The sequence below is a fragment of the Chiloscyllium plagiosum genome, unplaced genomic scaffold, assembly GCF_037043375.1.
Source record: "Chiloscyllium plagiosum isolate Xiang-an unplaced genomic scaffold, Cpla_swu_hap1 HiC_scaffold_36, whole genome shotgun sequence".
NCBI classification, from domain to species: Eukaryota; Metazoa; Chordata; class Chondrichthyes; order Orectolobiformes; family Hemiscylliidae; genus Chiloscyllium; species Chiloscyllium plagiosum.
Genome location: NW_028270174.1, coordinates 7168704 through 7181886, shown reverse-complemented (window position 1 = coordinate 7181886; position 13183 = coordinate 7168704).

Genomic DNA, 13183 nt, shown 5'->3' with positions numbered 1-13183 from the left:
ATGGTCTGGGAAAACTATGGTGATCTTACCTTTTTACTATTAAGGGGAAGTGAGATAAGTGCATGAGGGTGAGAGTTAGAGGTGGACATATTGAAGCTTGTGCAGTTCGAACAGTTAGGCTAATTGGTCTGCTTCTGTGGTGTAAATTCTACATTAATTATGTAGCAAATCTTTTTTAATTCGGTAAACCCAGCTGCCAGAGACTCCAGATAAAATGGCATAAACATTTGTTCTTTCAGCTTCACTAGAGTCTTCCACAGCTTAAAATTTGAATTAGGTTGTGGTCATTACTGACAAGACCAGCATTAATTATCCATCTACGATTGCTCTAAAGGAATTGTTATTGGTGAATGTTTTTCTCAGATTAAAACAAAACCAAAAAAAACTGCGGATACCGTAAATCAGAAGTTGCTGGAAAAGCTCAGCAGGTCTGGCAGAATCTATGAAGCGAAATCAGAGTTAATGTTTCGCGTCCGGTAGCCCTTCCTCAGAACTCAGCTCAGACTGCTGCAGACTACATGATGGAGGTACTTTCACAAACCTGTTCTGTGTTAAGTTTTGTTTGATAACACTCCTCTGAAGCATTTTGGACCACTGTCAATGTTAAAGATGCTACAGAAACATAGAACTTGGAACATAGAACAGTACAGCACAGAACAGGCCCTTCAGCCCACGATGTTGTGTCAACCATTGATCCTCATGTATGCACCCTCAAATTTCTGTGACCATATGCATGTCCAGTAGTCTCTTAAATGTCCCCAATGACCCTGCCTCCACAACTGCTGCTGGCAACGCATTCCAAGCTCTCACAACTCTCTGTAAAGAGCCCGCCTCTGACATCCCCTCTATACTTTCCTCCAACCAGCTTAAAACTATGACCCCTCATGTTAGCCATTTCTGACTGGGAAATAGTCTCTGGCTATCGACTCTATCTATGCCTCTCATTATCTTGTATACCTCAATTAGGTCCCCTCTCCTCCTCCTTTTCTCCAATAAAAAAAGTCCGAGCTCAGTCAACCTCTCTTTGTAAGATAAGCCCTCCAGTCCAGGCAGCATCCTGCTAAACCTCCTCTGAACCCTCTCCAAAGCATCCTATAATAGGGCGACCAGAACTGGATGCAGTATTCCAAGTGCGGTCTAACCAAAGTTTTACAGAGCTGCAACAAGATCTCACGACTCTTAAATTCAATCCCCCTGTTAATGAGAGCCAAAACACCATATGCTTTCTTAACAACCCTGTCCACTTGGGTAGCCATTTTAAGGGATCTATGTACCTGTACCCCAAGATCCCTCTGTTCCTCCACACTGCCAAGAATCCTATCCTTAATCCTATACTCAGCTTTCAAATTCGACCTTCCAAAATGCATCACCTCGCATTTATCCACGTTGAGCTCCATCTGCCACCTCTCAGCCCATCTCTGCATCCTGTCAATGTCCCGCTGCAGCCTACAACAGCCCTCTATATTGTCAACAACAGCGCCAACCTTTGTTTTGTCTGCAAACTTGCTGACCCATCCTTCAATTCCCTTCATCTAAGTCATTAATAAAAATTACAAACAGTAGAGGCCCAAGGACAGAGCGCTGTGGACAACCACTCACCACTGACTTCCAGGCAGAATATTTTCCTTCTACTACCACTCACTGTCTTCTGTTGGCCAGCCAATTCTGTATCCAGACAGCTAAGTTCCCCTGTATCCCATTCCTCCTGACCTTCTGAATGAGCCTACCATGGGAAACCTTATCAAATGCCTTGCTGAAGTCCATATGCACCACATCCACAGCTCGACCCTCATCAACTTTTCTAGTCATATCCTCAAAGAACTGGATAAGGTTTGTGAGGCACGACCTGCCCCTCACAAAGCTGTGTTGACTGCATTTAATCAAGCCATGCTCTTCCAGATGGTCATAAATCCTATCCCTCAGAATCCTTTCTAACACTTTGCAGACGACAGACGTGAGACTGACTGGTCTGTAATTGCAATGCAAGGTTGTTGTTGATCTTGATTGAGCCTTCTAAAACAATAGATGTTTCACCTCAAACTCAATAGACAATAGACAATAGGTGCAGGAGTAGGCCATTCAGCCCTTCGAGCCTGCACCGCCATTCAATATGATCATGGCTGATCATTCCTAATTAGTATCCTGTTCCTGCCTTATCTCCATAACCCTTGATTCCACTATCTTTGAGAGCTCTATCCAACTCCTTATCTAATGAAAAAAAAAAGTGTCAAAGAAGTTGAATTTCTTATTGTCGCTGTGAATGTTCTCCTGGGTTTTGGTCATTGTAATGTGCAGGAGATTAATTTTAAATTTCTGGAAACTTTGAGACAATCCTGGAGAGTCGATAAGTTTAAAAACAAAGCCCTCATTGGTGCAAAGGTGTGGTTCAAAGGTTGAAGCCAAGGAACGTACAAGGCTGTGGGGAGGCAAAGGAATCAATTCTGGGTTGCTCTCGCTGACATGGCTATAAATCAGCTGATTGACCTCCTTCTTACTGAACTCTGTGGGTCATTCTGTGTTGGATAAAAACACAAGAAAAAAGGAAGAGGCCATTCAGCCCCACAAGTCTGTTCTGCTATCTAATGCAATCATGGTTGATCTGTAACTTTCCTCCATATAAGCCCCCAAATTTGTACCCCTTTTCCCTTAATGCCGACAGATGATAAGGGTACACCTTTTGTTTTGTTTGTTCATTGGATTCAGGCGTTGCTGGCTGTGACAACACTTCATGCCCACCCCTAGGTTGCCCTTGAGATGGTGGTGGTGAGCTGCCTTCTTGAACCGCTGCAGTCATGGGGCTGTGAGTATAGCCATTGTGTTGTGAGGACAGGAATTCCAGGATTTGACTCAGCAACAGTGGAGGGGAAATCCATGAGTATCAGTCTCAGAATTAAAAATAACAATTGATTAACTGCTCTTTATTGAAGAGAGTTTCAAATTTTTTTGGAGATAGAAGAAGTTCTTGGTTTCACTCCTGATAAGTCTGCCTCCAACTTTTAAGCTAAATATCCCAAACCATGAAAATAGCCTTGCAAATATTTACCCTATCAGTTCCCCTTAATATCTTGTTGGTGATAAATTAGATTGTCACATCTCAGTGGAGTGAAAAATCTTGAAGATTTATCTCAACTTGCCTGGGGGCAGAAGATTGAAGGTGTGCCAAATTCCCAACCAGATAGCGAGGAATGTTCTGGAAGCTGTTTCTCTGATTCCTGTTCTCTCCTCGATCTAATATCTGGTCCTTCTCTGGTGCCTCTTGTAGAAGGTTGTGAATGTTGGCAGGGTTTGCTTCCCACATGTAGTCCTCCTTGCCCTGTGAAAGCTGCAGCTCTTTGCATCTGAACCCTGGTACTTGAGTCTTGGCAAGCTGTATAACACTGAAGTAACATCACACTGATCTTACTCAACGCCTACACACAGACTTCTCAGCAGAGTCTTGGCTCTGCTTTGTCAATTCTGATCAAGGTGATTTGTTAAAAACCTTCATATTCTCTCCCTATATGGAATTGATCTCAGATAACTCACTGCCAACAGCAACTTACACTTAGTGATTGCCTTTAATATTGTAAATCCACCTCGGGTACTTCACTGCAGCACTGAAAAACAATATTTGCCACCAAGGAACATTTTAAGTTGGGTGACCAAAAGCTCAATCAATGAGATTGTTTTAAGATGCATCTTTAAGGAGGAGCAAGTGAGGCCGAGAGGTTCAGGGAGTCCATTTCCAGAGTTTAGGGAGCTGAAAGTCTGTCTGGCAATGGTGGGATAATGGAAGGAGCAAGGGATCAAAATTTTCAGAAACTCTCAATGAGTTGTAGGGCTTGGATTACTGTGCTTGAGAGGCCAGGAAGGGACTTGAAAACAAAGATGAGAATTTAAATGGTGAGGTTTTTCTGCATTGGGAGACAATGTACTTCATTGGACACCAGGGGTAATATGTGAACAGGACTTGGTGCAGATTAGGGCACAGGCCATAGAGAGGCAGATGAGAGACTCGTCAAGACACTTGGTTTAGACTAGTCTCGAGGTAATGTAGATATGAAAGGGGTTTTTTCTACATCATGGGGTGACTCAGGGATGGTGAAGGGTATCATTGAATCCCTACAGTATGGAAACAAGACCTTCGGCCCAACGAGTCCACAACCAACCCTCCGAAGAATATCCCACCCAAACCCATTTCCTATTACTCTACATTTACCCCTGACTAATGCATCTAACTTACACGTTCCTGAAAACCATGGGCAATTTAGCAGGGCCAATTCATCTAACCTGCACATCTTTGGATTGTGGGAGGAAACCCACATGGAGTCGGGGAGAACGCTCAAACTCCACACAGACAGTTGCCTGAGACTGGAATTGAACCCGGCTCTCTGGTGCTTCAAAGGCAGCAGTGCTAATGACTGAGCTACCGTGCCGCCCCACAGTGCAATGTTGCAGAGATGAAAACAGGCTGCCACTGGGATTAAACCTGGGACTGTTCCTGGCCCTGTGCCACAAGAGGTACGTTATTGATGCAGAGCAAGCTGGGGGATCTAACAAGAGCATGAGTTTCACAAACAAGCAGGAATATCCCAGCGAAAATTCCTCAGATGTTCTTCACAGCCCTTCAACTTATTAGCTTTTCCAGTATCTGTCCATTTCATAGAATCCCTTACAGTCTGAAAACAGGGAGAAAGTGAGGACTGCAGAAGTCGGAATGATGAAGAGCTTATGCTTGAAACGTCGACTCTCCTGCTCCTCGGATGCTGCCTGACTGGCTGTGCTTTTCCAGCACCACACGTTTTGAGTGTGGAAACAAGCCATTCAGCCCAACAAGCCCACACCTACCCTCCGAGGAGCATCCCACCCAATTGAAAGTGGCGACTGAATCTGCTTCCATCACCTTTTCAGGCAGCACATTCCCCATCAATAAATAAATCAGATTTCTGTTCTTACTCCACTCAGCCTGTGCGCTCTGGATAACACCACATAGCCTCTGTTGAATATAATTATAGGGAGGTTATGGATGTTGTAGGGAATATTGGTTAGGCCACAGCTGGTCGTCACACTGTAGGAAGGATGTTTTTGCACTTGAGAGAGTACAGAAGAGATTTTCCAAGATGTGGGCTCCATCTCCACCTATCCACTCACCCCTCCCTTCCCCTCAACCTCATCTTCAACATAAATACCAGTTTTCCCAGCTGCTGTCAGTTCTGATGAAGACTTGAAACTTGAAACTCTGCTTTCTGCCTCGAGATGTTGTCAGACTTGCTGAGTTTTGCCAGCAATTTCTGTTTTTGTTTTACCAGGATGCTGCCTGGGCTGGAGCATTTCAAACATGAAGAGATACTAGATAGGTTGTTTTCGTTAGCTCAGAGAAAGCTGAGGCATGGTCTGATTGAGTATAGACTGAGTAGACAGGCATCAATAACTAGGTGGCACAGTTTTTAGGTAAGGAGCAGAAGGCATAGAGAGGATTTGAGAAAAATAAAATGTTCACTTGGAGGGGTGTTGGGTATTTGGAGATCGAGATGTTTAATAACTATTTAGACGAGCACTTGAAACGCCATAGTTATGGGCTAAGTGTTGGAGAATGGTTTAGAATAGATGGATGTTTGATGACTGGCACAGACATGATGGGCTGAATGACCTCATCCCTGCTGTTAAAAACTCCATGACTGCATGGTGGCTTAGCAGTTAACACTGCTGCCTCACAACACCAGATCGGCCTGGGTTCGATTCCAGCCTCGGGTTATTGTGTGGAGTTTCTTATTCTCCCTGTGTCTGCACGGGCTTCCTCCCACAGTCCACAGAAGTGCAAGCTAAGTGGGAAATGTAGGGTTATAAGGTGGAGGGTGGGTATGGGTGGGATCCTCTTCAGAGGTCGGTGTTGACTCAGTGGGCTGAATGGCTTGCTCCCACACTTGTAGGGATTTATTGTGTTCACTTCTGGTCACCACATTACAGGAAGGATGTGGAGGCTTTGGAGAGAGTGCAGAAGAAGTTTACCAGGATGCAGCCTGGATTAGAGAGTATGAGCTACAAGGAGAGGCTAGAAAAACTTGGGTTGTTTTCTCTTGAGCAGCAGAGGCTGAGGGGAGACTTGACAGAAATCTATAAAATTATGAGATGCATAGATAGGATTGACAGTCAGAACCCTTTTTCCCAGATTGAAAATGTCCAATACCAGGGGGCATACATTTAAGGTTAATTCAATCCGAGTTCTATCCGGGAAAGGTTAGATTAGATTTAGCTTAGATTACAGTGTGGAAACAGGCCCTTCGGCCCAACAAGTCCACACCGACCCGCCGAAGCGAAACCCACCCATACCCCTACATTTACCCCTTACCTAACACTACAGGCAATTTAGTACGGCCAATTCACCTGACCTGCACATCTTTGGACTGTGGGAGGAAACCGGAGCACCCGGAGGAAACCCACGCAGACACGGGGAGAACGTGCAAACTCCACACAGTCAGTCGCCTGAGGCGGGAATTGAACCCGGGTCTCTGGCGCTGTGAGGCAGCAGTGCTAACCACTGTGCCACCCACAAAGTGTGAGGTGATGCATTTTGGAAGGTCTAATTCTAAACAAACTATATTGTAAACAGAAGAGTCTTGGGAAAAGTTGATGAGCAGAGAGATCTGGGAGTACAGGTCCATTGTACTCTGAAGGTGGCTGCACAGGTGGATAGAGTGGTCAAAAAGGCACATGGTATGCTTGCCATCATTGGACAGGGTATTGAATATAAGAGCTGGCAGGTCATGTTAAAATTGTACAAGACTTTGGTTCGGCTGCATTTAGAATACTGTGTACAGTTCTGGTCACCACATTACCAAAAAGATGTGGATGCTTTGGAGAGAGTGCAGAGAAATTTTATGAGGATGTTGCCTGGTATGGAAGGTGCTAGCTATGAAGAGAGGTTGAGTAGGTTAGGATTGTTTTCATTAGAAAAAAGGAGATTGAGGGGGGACCTGATTGAAGTCTACAAATTCATGAAGGGTATAGACAGGGTGGATAGAGATACGCTTTCTCCCAGGGTGAGGGGTTCAATAACGAGAGGTCACGCGTTCAAGGTGAGAGGAGAAAGGTTAAAGGGGGATATACGTGGAAAGTACTTTACACAGAGGGTGGTAGGTGCCTGGAACGTATTGCCAGCAGAGGTGGTTGAGGCAGGCATGGTAGATTCATTTAAGGTGCATCTGGACAGATGCATGAGTAGGTGGGGAGCAGAGGGATACAGATGCTTAGGAATTGGGCGACAGGTTTAGACAGTGGATTTAGATCAGATATGGTTTGGAGGGCCGAAGGACCTGATCCTGGGCTGGAAATTTTCTTTGTTCTTTGTTGGAGGGGGCAAGTTCAAAGGAGATATGAGGAGTAAGTTTTTTACACAGAGAGAGTGGTAGGAGTCTGGAACATGGCTGCCGAGGATGGTGGTGGAGACAAAAAAACTGCAGATACTGGAATCCAAAGTAGACAGGCAGGAAGCTGGCAGAACATAGCAGGCCAGGCCGCATCAGGAGGAGGACAGGGAGATACTATTGGGGTGTTTAAGGGACTTTTAGATAAACGCATGAATATGCAAGGAATGGAGGGGATATGGACCAAAGGCAGGCAGAAGGGATGTGTTTCATTTGTTGTCATGTTTGGTACAACATTGTCGGCCGAAGGACCTGTTCCTGTGCTGTACTGTTCTATGTTCCATGGCTCTATGATATCCTCACCTGCTTCAAGACAGCACCTTCTCAGGAGAGCAGGTTAGTGAGCAGATCCTGGGGCCAAGGACCCCCCCAGGAGATGGGGAGGAGGGTGAGGTGGAGCAAAGGGAGGAGTGGAGCTGTGGCAGAGGGTATAGTAATTGACTTCCCCCTCTGGCCATGATCCAAGAGACTGGAGTGAAATCCAAAGATCTCTGTTTCCCTCTCTCTCTCTCTCTCAACCTCCACCATCAACCCCCTCAGCCCGAAACGTTTCCATGCTGAGCCTGTATTCTGGCTACTGGCAGCATCAACATGAACGGCAGGACTGAAAGTGAAAGGTCCCAGTGTGTCTCTGCTTTGTCCCCTCACGTTACACTGACCAGGCTCAGTAACATCGCCAAACACCTGTTCCCACTGTATGGCATGCTGTCAGGGCTCACCACTGTCACATTACTCATCCCAACTGGACTTCCTGATGAAGTTTCTCACAGACGCGAGAGGGAAAGAATAACAAAACTCCTTCCAGCTGTTTGTAATCCCCTTGTGGATGCACAGCAAGAGGAACCGCCACCAGCAGTTCAACAGAGAGAGAGAGAGAGAGAGAGATGAGAAGAAAAATAGAATCACCACAACAGCTTTCCCAACAACAGCTTGGTTTTGGCGACTACCACTCCAAAACATCCGGCCCGCTTTCTGACCGAGACGTGTGCTTGTGATGACAGGAACACATCATGGCCTGTCACAACAACAATCTGGATTTACGTAGCGCCTCAGCCCAAACCCCTCATGTGCTTGGGGAAAGAAACAAACAATGCTGCACTTTTCCTGGGAGGGTCCCCTGCTGCAGACTAAGTGTCGGATTAATTAACTGAAGTTCAGGGGATTAGAAGGCGACCGGATTAGTATTCAGCAAATAAAAGAAATTCTGTTTTTTTTCCCCAATAAAAAACACCTCATAAGCAAAAAAAAGTTGAAAGCCAAGTTCTGCAAAGTGATATTCAGACAAATGAACAAAGTCTTAAAAGGAAAAGCAGACAGAGGTAGAGAGGTGGGGAGGTAATCCCCATGATTAGGACCCAGGTAACTCAAAGAATGGTCACCAATGGTAGAGGAATTCAAATCCCAGATACAATAGGCCCCAAAATTGAAGGAGCCCCCAGAATTCTTGGAGTGGTGTAGGGCTGGAGATGGTCACAGAGTTAGGGATTGAAAAGGGATTTGACTGTGCATTAACTCGGTTGACTAGACGGCTGGTTTGTAGTAGCGCTATAATGCTAACAGTGAGGGTTCAATTCTGCTTTGGTTGAGATTATAATGAGGCACTCTCCTTGCCCAAGGCAAGGTGACCCTTGGGTTAAGTCATCACCAGTCATCTCTCTCTAATCAGCAAGCAGCCATATTTCCAGTGACTATCATCGGTGGTTCCTCAGACGAGGATGACTCTCTTCCACTGTCAGGGTGAGTCTGTAGGTGGCTGTACAGACCGATGCAGCTAACGCGGGCTCTGTTACACTTGGGGCAAGTGGTGGTCACGGGAAGGGGGTGGGTAGGGTGTGGGTGTGGCAGCGTGCTCCTTTCCCTGTCCCCCCACACCCCCTGGGCTTCCAGTTTTTCCCAAGTCTCAAGGTGCTCGATGCCTTCCCGGATGCTCCTCCCTCACTTTGGATGGTATGGGCTGGTGGTTCCCAGGTGTCATTTGGAATGCCGCACTTCCCCACTGAGGCCTTGTGGGTATCCCTGAAGCACTTCCGCTGTCCCACCTGGGGCTCGCCTGCCGTTTCGGAGCTGAGAGTAGGGCACCTGCTTAGAGAGTCTCGTGTTGGTCATGCAGACGACGATATTTTCCATGAGAACTAGGGCGACTTTGCCTTTTACTTTTAGCTGCCCGCTATAGACCTTTCTCCGCTACCAGTTACTCATTTCCCGTGGTACATCAGTTACGGCTTGTGAGTTGTATTCATGGTGATAATCGAACGTGCACTGTATTGGTGGCATGGTGGGTGTACCTCGTGATGGGTGATGCTACATGGAAAAGGCAGGGAGAAGGAAGTACAGGCTATGGATCCCAGGCTCAGTGGGACTCGCTGCAGAGGTGGTGCTGTGCTGATGCTAAGTATGCCCTTAAGGGGGAGACATTTCTAGGCAACAAAATATAGGGAGGTCTCAGGGAAGACTTGGGAGCAGCGAGAATGTGCTGGGGAGTCAATATAAATGCAGAGAAGGTAAAATAATTCATGTACACATAAAAAACACAGCATCTGAATGCCCTTTCATTAATCATTTTTATCAGCAGCATATTGTTCTTAATTGTTTCTTAATTACTGTTATTCTCTCCCACTCTTTCCTCAAGGGTTCATTTTTATGAGATGTGTTTGTCATGATACCCTTCGGGGTAATTCAAATATGTAAAAAGATTAAATGGGAAAAAGAAACAATTTCTTCGTCACCTTTCACAACCGCAAAACATCTCCCAAAATTCTTTAGAACCGATGAGGCGCTTTTGAAATGTTGCCAATGTTGGAAGGTAAATGCCCCGAAACGGTGTCCAGCCAGCAAGCACGAACAGCAAGGTGAGAATGACTGGATGGTTTATTTTTTAGTCTTATTGTTTGAGGAATAAATTTTGCCAAGGGCAGTTAGGAAAATTCCCTGCAATTCTTTTGAATAGTGCCATGGGATCCGCACCTGGGTGAGTAGACAGGGCCTCAGTTCAGCAAATGGTTTTCAGTCAGTTTAATCGCCTCTTACCATTCATAGCATCCCTACATGGGAAAGAGGCCATTTGGCCCCTTGACTCTGCGTCGACCCTGCAAAGAGCATCCCAGTTCGCAACCCTAACCCAGTAATTACCATAGCTAATTAATCTAAACTGCATGCTACGGGCAATTTAGCATGGCCAATCCAACGAACCTGCACGTCTTGGGACTGTGGGAGGAAACCGGAGCACCTGGAGGAAACCCACACAGTTATGGAGGAGAATATGCAAACTCTACACAGACAGCCACCCGAGCTGGAATCAAACCTGGGTCCCTGGCACTGTGAGGCAGCAGGGCTAACCACTGAGCCACCTGAGAGAGGGGCTAAGAGGAAAATGATCTTTCACTGAGCTCCTCTGAAACTGGACATTAGGCGGTGCTTAAGAAGAACATAGATTCAGCTAGCCATGCAATTGCCTTTCCATCTCTTTGGGGAACAAGATGCAGAGGGCTTCATGGTCTTCAGTTCTTCTTCATGGAATCATCATAGAATCCCTACTGTGTGGAAGCAGGCCATTCAGCCCATTGACTCCACATCGACCCTCTAAAGAGCATCCCACCCAGACCCCCAACCTATCCCTATAACCCAGCATTTCCCATGGCTAATCCACCTAGCCTGTATATCCCTGGACATTAAGGGCAATTTAGCATGGCCAATCCACCCTAACCTGGACGTCTTTGGATTGTGGGAGGAAACCTGAGCACCCGGAGAAAACCCACACAGACACGGGGAGAATGTGCAAACTCCACGCAGACAGTTGCCCGAGGCGGGAATCAAACTTGGGTTCCTGGCGCTGCAAGTCAACAGTGCTAACCACTGAGCCACTGTGTCACTCGTCAATAAACAGGCAAGACTTTGGTTTAATGTTGGACTCCCTACAGTGTGGAAACAGGCCCTTTGGCCCAACAAGGCCACACTAACCATCCGAAGAGTAACCCACCCAGACCCATTTCCCACTGACTCATGCACCTAACACTATGGGCAATTTAGCATGGCCAATTCACCTGACCTGCACATCTTTGGACAGTGGGAGGAAACGGATGCAGCCATGTGGAGAATGTGCAAACTCCACACAGAAAGTCACCCGAGGCTGGAATCGAACCTGGGACCCTGATGCTGTGAGGCAGCAGTGCTAACCACTGAGCCACTGTGCCACCCCTATTCACTTCAGGGTTACCCAAAACAGTGTCCTGAGGATTGAACTGCAATTCCTGAAGATACTGGAGTGTTTCATCAAAATACAGTAGATAAATTTATTTATGCTGCTTTCTCTTCAGATTGATAGGATGTGGGTGTTGCTGGTTGGGGCAGCATTTATTGTCCATCCCTAATTGCCAAGGGAGGGTAGTTAAGAGTCAACCACATTGCTGTGGGTCTGGAGTCACGTGTAGTCCAGACTGGGTAAAGATGAATGATTTCCTTCCCCAAAGGATGTTGGAGAACAAGGTGGGTTTTGCAACAACCAACAGTAGCAATATGGTTGCCATTAGAGCAGCATTTTCACTCATGATGTTTACTGAATTAAATTTCACCATTACCCATGGCAGGATCCGAACCCATATTTCCAACTCTTTAACAGAAAATGCTGTTGAAATTCAGTAGGTCTGGCAGCATCTGTTTAGAGAAATACATATTTAACATTTTGAGTCCAGTGCCCCTTCTTCAGAGCTGTTCTGATAAAGAACACTGGACTTGGAAAATTAACTCCGTTTCTCTCTCCACAGATTCTGCCAGACCAGCTGAGTTCCTCCAGCGTTTTTTTATTGCAGATTTCCAGCATCCGCAGTTCTTTGTGTTTATTTTTCCAGAACATTAGCTTGAGGTTCAGATTTGCTCACTGAGTGATAGTACTGCTACACCACCAGCAGCATCACGCTCCCCCTCCTGGATAATGTAAACAGTCCCCAGCCAACCCCAGTTCACCAATACCATGTGGCACTGGTGTTTTAGCAGGTACCAGTCTTGTTCCATTACCTCTCTGGGCTGTATTTCTATTCCAGTTTGGAGCAGGTAAGGTTGAGTCAGCCAGCACAATAAAGATTGCACCAGCACTGAGGAAATTTGTGAATCCTGTGCTTCTTGCAGGTTTGCATACATACCAAAACCAGTCTGGGTCACTATTTTGCAGAACATCTCTGGTCTGTGTGCAAATGTGGCTTCAACCTTCCCATAGCTGGTCACTTTAACACAGCGTCCCACTGACATGCCCACATGTCTGTCCTCGGCATGCTGCAGTGTTCCACTGAATCATAGCACAAACTGGAGGAACAACGTCTCACCTTCAGACGAGACATTTTACAACATTCTGGACTTAATATTGAGTTCAACACCTTCAAATTGTGAATTCACCCCCATTCCTACCATTTCTTTTAGCTTTACTTGTTGCATTCTCTGTCACCATGTCCGTCCTCTCTTCCCTCCCTCCCCCACTCCAGTGGGGCTGTCTGTTCTTTCTGTCTGGCAGTTAGTTTCTGTGCTCCTCACATTCTGATCACTTAATCTGAACTGTCAACATCCTTTCTCCACCAGCACTCCACCTCCCACACCCACTATTACATAAATGCTGCCCCTTCCACACTTCACTCTGATGAAGAGCCACTTAGAAACGCTAGCCTGCTCTCTCTCCACGGATGCTGCCTGACCCGCTGTGATCTCCAGCATTTTTTGTTTTCATTGCATGTATACAATGACCTTCACAAACATCAGAACATTAAAAAGTGTTTTACAATCACTGAAGTAGTTTT